Here is a 6,000-nt window from a genome sequence, read left to right as displayed (position 1 = left end):
AGAGGAATAGTTCTTCCTCCTCTGTAACATCATACAGCAGTATTAGCAATAGTCATTGTGTTGTACATTACATCCCTTGTATTTATTTACCTTATAACTGAAAGTTGGTACCTTTCGATCATTTCATCCAATTATCCCATCCCCTCTGGTAACCGCAAATAAGTTCTCTTTTTCTACAAGTTTGATTCTTTGGGTTTTTTGTTTTTTTAGATTTTTTAAAACATTTTTTAGATTCCATGTATAAGTGAGAACATTCTGTGTTTATACTTTGGCCATGCAGAAGGACTATGATCCAAAGATTTCTGCAATGATTTTATTGCTGTGTGTAGACACAGCTTGATATAAATTGCTTGTACCACATAAGGAGGAAGTGCTCGACCCTTACGTAACAGAACAAGAAACTCTGAATGTAAACAGGGCTCTCTTTGTCAAGGAACGGAAATTGCTTACCAACTAGTGCTTTCAAAATTCAAACCAGGAGTTTGGAAAAAAAATAGGAAGTTACAGAATGTAATAGAGAGGATTAGGAAATGAAAATCTATAGCCTCAGCATGAAGTTTATCTAGACAATCGGACTATTTTTCTCAAACTGTGAGGAAACAAAGGGCTGGATCAGGACAAATCCAGTTAAAAAGATTGATTTCTGATCATAAGAAGACCTGGAGTGTGGACCATGCAGTGAGGCAGAAGTGAGGTCTGGTTGTATTTTTTTAAAATGGCAGAAACATTTTGAAAAGGCAACATACATATAGATAGGCTGAGACCGGGTAGAAATAGCATGGAAGATAACCCCAGAAAGTAAGAGGAATCATAAGAAAAACTTTAACTCCGTGATGGTAACAGCGTTAAGATGAAGACTTGGGTTCAAGCCATTTCTTTGGGAGAGGACACACAAAGCCCAAGTGAGGAAGTGGGGAAGGTGAGACAGGGAAGAGAGGAAAGCTTTCAAACATGGCTTCCTGTTGCAGGTAACTGAGGCTTGGTTCCACTGGGGACTCCAGCAGAAGAAAGACCAAGTGGAGCCCAGCCGCAGTTGTTGAGTCATGAGGGCGCAAAATGGTTGTTGGTTTAAACCACTGAATTTTGAGGTGGTTTCTTTATGAAGAAATAGGTAACTGATAGAGTGGGGAAGACTGATGAGGTAGGCAGAACGCCCCAAAGATATCTACTTCCTAATCCCTGGAACTGTAAATATGTTATATTATGCAACAAAAGGGACTTTGTAGATGGAATTAAGGTTAATGACCTTAAAATAGGGAGATTATCCTGGATTATCTGGTCCCAAGTTTTTATCACGTAAACTCTTATAAGTAGAGAACTTTCTCCAGCTGCAGTCAGAGAGAAGAGGCAGAAGGAAAAGTTGGAGAGGTTCAAAGTATAAGACTTGACCCGCTTTTGTTGAAGGGGGCCACATAGAAAGCATGAGAAGAAGTGTGGGAAGTGTTGAAGGAGCAAAGACTGGCCCTCGCTGACAACCAGAAAGGAAACCGGGACCCCAGTCCTACAACCACAAGAAACTGCACTCAGCCAACAACCTGAATGGGCTTGGAAGCTGATCCATCCACAGGCCCTGCTATCCCCTTGATTACAGCTTTGTGAGACTTTAAGCCAAGGACTCAGCAGAGCCACGCTGTACCTGGACTTCTGACCTACAGAACTGTGAGATAATGAGTGGGTGTTGCTTCAAGCCACTATGTGGTAATTTGTTACAGAGGCTACGGAAAACCCACACCCAATGTGTAAACTGACCGCCGCAAGACAATGAGAGCAACACGACCTTCAGGGAGTGTGCCGCCAGCAACGGGCAGAGGGGGAAACAGCCAACTCCAAAGGAAAGTGAAGAAGACTTTTTGGAGAAGGAGGAGTTTGAACAGGGCTTTGAAGGAGCAGTGTCTTAGGTCAGATTCCCCCAGAAGCTGACCCTGCGACAAAGATTTGAGAGCAAGCAGGTGTTTTAGGTGATAATCCCAGGAAATACTAGTAGAGGAGTGAGAAAGTGAGACAAGGAAGGGAAGGAAATAAAAATGAATAATCAAGTAAGTTAACAACTGTAGGCAAATGGAGCTTAATCCTTCTGGGGGATGCTGGGAAGCAGTGTAGACTATACTACAGAACCACCATATTAAGGGACAAAAGGACAGGGTGTTGATCAACTCCCATCATCGTTGGCTGAGAGCTTCTCCTGGAGGCGTTAATTTCCTGGCACTTCCGGCCTGCCATGTGTGTATGTGGAGCAGGTGCCACAAACTTCAGAAAACTCTCTGGCAGAAAATTGCAAGTGCTGGCAGTTGGAAGTCTGGCTGACATCAACTGAACTCTTGGGGGCCAAGGGAATGTGGGAGGACACCTACAACATCTGCTGCAAGGGGTGAGGGTTTGCCAGGCAAAGGCCGGAGAAGGTGTTCCAGGCAGAGGGAGACAGGTATGCCCAGAGAGGCACAAAACACATGTGAAAGAGTGTCAGAAAGTGGTCAGTGGAGTCGAGTTTAAAGTCAGACAAACAGGGGTTTGAATCCTGATTCCACCACTTCACTGGCTGTTTCCTTGGGTAAGTTACTTCACTGCTCTTTCTGTTATCTATACAACGAGTATCATATATAGTACCTGTCTCTTTGGGTTGTCACAAGGATTAAATTAGATGATGGGGTTTTTTTTGGTGAGGAAGATGGTCCCTGAGCTAACATCCGTGCCAATCTTCCTCTATTTTGCATGTGGGGTGCCACCACAGCATGGCTTGATGAGTGGTGTGTAGCTCCACGCCTGGGATCCGAACCAGTGAACCCCAGGCTGCCGAAGTGGAGCATGTGAACTTAACTACTGCACCACCGGGCTGGCCCCTAGATAATGTCTTAAAATGGATCAAAGATCTAAACATAGGAGCTAAAACTATAAAACTCTTCAAAGAAAACATAGGACAAAATCTTTAGGACATTGGATTTGGCAATGATTTCTTGGATATGACACCAAAAGCACAGATGACAAAAGCAAAAATAGACAAATTGGACTCCATAAGGGCAAGCTTTTGTGCATCAAAGAACATATCAACAGAGTGAAAAGGCAATCTACAGCAAGGAAGAAAATATTTGCAAATTACATGTCTGATAAGGGATTAATATTCAGAATATATAGTTGTAGATAAAATTCAGAAAGTCCATAAACTTGGATAGGAAAAGAATTATCTTTATTTTCACTAACTTCTAACTGAAATTGACCTTTCTTTCAATGATGAATGTGGGAAACAAACCACAGTGCTATTAGCAGGAATTGTGACTTTATCTCTGGTGAAATACACAGATATTTCCAGCTTGCAGACTCAGTGCTACTTCAAAAATCTTGGTTTTTTAGACCTTCAGTTAGATTTTAATATTTAATGCGTTAATAAAGAAGCATAAATATCAAACATTTGCTAATTTTTTAATATTTTGATAAGTGCATTTGAATATAATTGTTTCCTTTGTATCCTTATGTATTTTGTTTTATGAATTTAAACACATTATTCTAAGAAGGAGGTCCACACGTTTCACGAGGCCACCAATGGGTCCATGCAAAAAAAAAAAAAGTGACAAGTATAATCTGACACCATGAATTGCAATTATAGGTGACTTTATTGAATGAGGCTGTATTCTATGGGTCATGATCTGACTTGCAGCATTATATGCGTTTATTGCATAATAAATTCCTACTAGTAAGGGTTCTGGCCAGATTTGCATGCTGGGGTGACAAACGTACCACAGTGGTCCTCAGTCTCTCTTCCACTCCACACATCCCTATCAACAGCTGTGGCTCATGTCAGCAATGAGCCTCAGTGAGCCAGAGCCGGGCTTCTTTGGGGACAAATAACGCTGTGTGTAAGGGGAATGCGTGCGTGGGTGGAAAAAGCCCCTCAGGTTTTCTGATAGCATTCTCTTCACCCTCGGCGGCTGCCCTTCTCTCCTTCTCCTTGATAAACTGAGAAAATGAAAATATTGATACGTGATGCTCTAGGTCTAAGAGCTGAAGAGAAGGGGGTCACCATGGGCTCTTTCTGGAAAAGGAGAATTTGAGCAGACTTATTTAAATAAGTGATTATGTTCATGGTGAATCTATTGGCATGAATATAAATTCCAGTTAGGTTAAAAAGGGAGGGATTTCACAGCCAAGCTGATGAGGCAGAGATGCCTAGCTGTCCTTGAAATGCTTTACCTCCGTCTCCTGGGACCTATAGATCACTTTCCCAGTCTCTCTTGCAGTTGGGTAGAGCTGCGGGACCGTATTCTGTTTAATTGCAGGTTGGTGGGTGTGAAGTTCGTCACTTCCAGGCTAGGCTCCTGAAAACTTCCCATCCTCTGTGCTTTTACGCAGTGGGGTTGGTGGGCCTAATATAATCAGAAGGGTCCCTACAAGTGGAAAGACTAGAGAGATCATAACCCCAGTGAAAGAGGATATATCTTTCCCATTAGGACTGGGAAAGGCCTAGACCTGTCTAGGTTGTGTCCTTGTTCTTAAATGAATCATCATGGAGCGGATGATCGATGACTGAGTCATGATTCCACCCCTGGCGTGAGGAATTGGCCTGGTCAGCCTCATCAAAGCATATGGAGTATTGCAGTTTTCCATCTCTGCTGTAACAATTCACCATAAACTTAGTGACTTGAAATAACACAGATTTATTATCTTATAGTTTTGGGAATCAGAAGTCTTAGATGGAAATCACTGGCCTAAAATCAAGGCGTTGGCTAGGCTGCCTGCCTTTCTGAGGCTCTAGAGGAGAATTCATTTCCCTGCCTTTTCTACCTTATAGAGACCACTTCATGTCTTGGCCCCATTCTTCCACTTTCAAAGGCAGTAACCTCCATGTCATGCTGTCATCTTTCTGACTTGAGTTCTTCTGTCCCCCTCTTCCTCTCATAAGGAGCCTTGGGGTCACTTTGGGCTGAGCAGGTAATCCGGGATCATCTCCCGTGTCAAGGTCAGCTGACTGGCTATCTTAATTCCTTCTGCCACTTTAATTCCCCTTTGCCATGCAATCTAAGACAGTTACAGGTTCCAGGGGTTGTGACATGGGTATCTTTGGGAGGCTATTATTTTGCCTCCTGCATAGAACAAACACAATTACAATGAGATGAAGAGAAAGGTGGTTCCCCCAAGGAAGCAATGCTGGGCAGACAAAAAGCATGTGTCCTCTACCATAATTTAAGATTTAAGGGGATGTAGGCAGCCCCCTTGGTGCGCTTCATTTATTTTTTTTTAAGCATTTGTGACAGACATTGTGATGTCCTGTTGGTGACATCCTCTCAACTCTTATGGTTTAAGTGCAGCACCTTTGGTCAGTCAGTTCGTATGCTTTACCAGTATCCTTCATGAAGCATATATGGAAACAGCTCTCTGCTTTCTCTAAGACAGTGGAAGATGGCTTAGTCAAATTCAAGTAACTTGAAAGTGCAACGGAGTTAACACCCTCGGGGAGTTGGGGTGTTCATCTAATGGGGGATGGGATCAATGGCAGAACACTTCTGATGTGCTTTCTCTGTGGTTCTGTCCCAGTGGGATGGAACCTCGGTTGCCCACAGCAGTAACCAGCTCATTAACACACCTGAGTTGACTTTTCTCCCTTCTCTGTCTCACTGTCCCCACTGTCTCACTTCTGCTTCCTGGGATCATCTCCCAAATAAACTACCTGTACCCACGTCTTTCTCTCTGGTTTTGCTTTGGGGGGAATCCAACAAAGATGGCACTTAGCACTGACGTCTTATGGAGAGTTAGTGATGCAGGTCTCTGCAGGGTAGCACCCAGTCAGTACAAACAGTACAGCTTGTTTACAGGCATCTGTTCTGACTGGCTGGCATCCATTTGGTTGGCTTCCAATGCCACACAGGTCATCTTCCACTAATGAGGTCTGTCAGCACCATAACATAAATGACTGTCCCTGATGTCCTTCTTGGCTGGTTATGAGGTTCTAGCTCAAGATATGTGGATAGGGAATAAAAATATCTTAAGATGCAATCCCAGTGGGACTTGTGC

The 6,000-nt window shown here is 43.2% G+C and overlaps 1 long non-coding RNA gene across 1 annotated transcript in view; it reads left to right on the top strand.

Moving 5' to 3' along the window:
* The first annotated feature begins 533 nt into the window (after window positions 1-533).
* LOC102147657 (uncharacterized) overlaps window positions 534-6,000 on the top strand; it is a 28,554-nt gene continuing 23,087 nt past the window's right edge. Inside the window, exon 1 of the long non-coding RNA XR_001379429.3 lies at window positions 534-2,548. This is a non-coding gene — a long non-coding RNA (uncharacterized lncRNA). The remainder of the gene's footprint in view (window positions 2,549-6,000) is intronic.

This window comes from Equus caballus, chromosome 22 (assembly GCF_041296265.1).
Source record: "Equus caballus isolate H_3958 breed thoroughbred chromosome 22, TB-T2T, whole genome shotgun sequence".
Taxonomy (NCBI): domain Eukaryota; kingdom Metazoa; phylum Chordata; class Mammalia; order Perissodactyla; family Equidae; genus Equus; species Equus caballus.
Note: the sequence above shows the minus strand (reverse complement) of the source record. Positions and strands in the feature narration are given on the sequence as shown.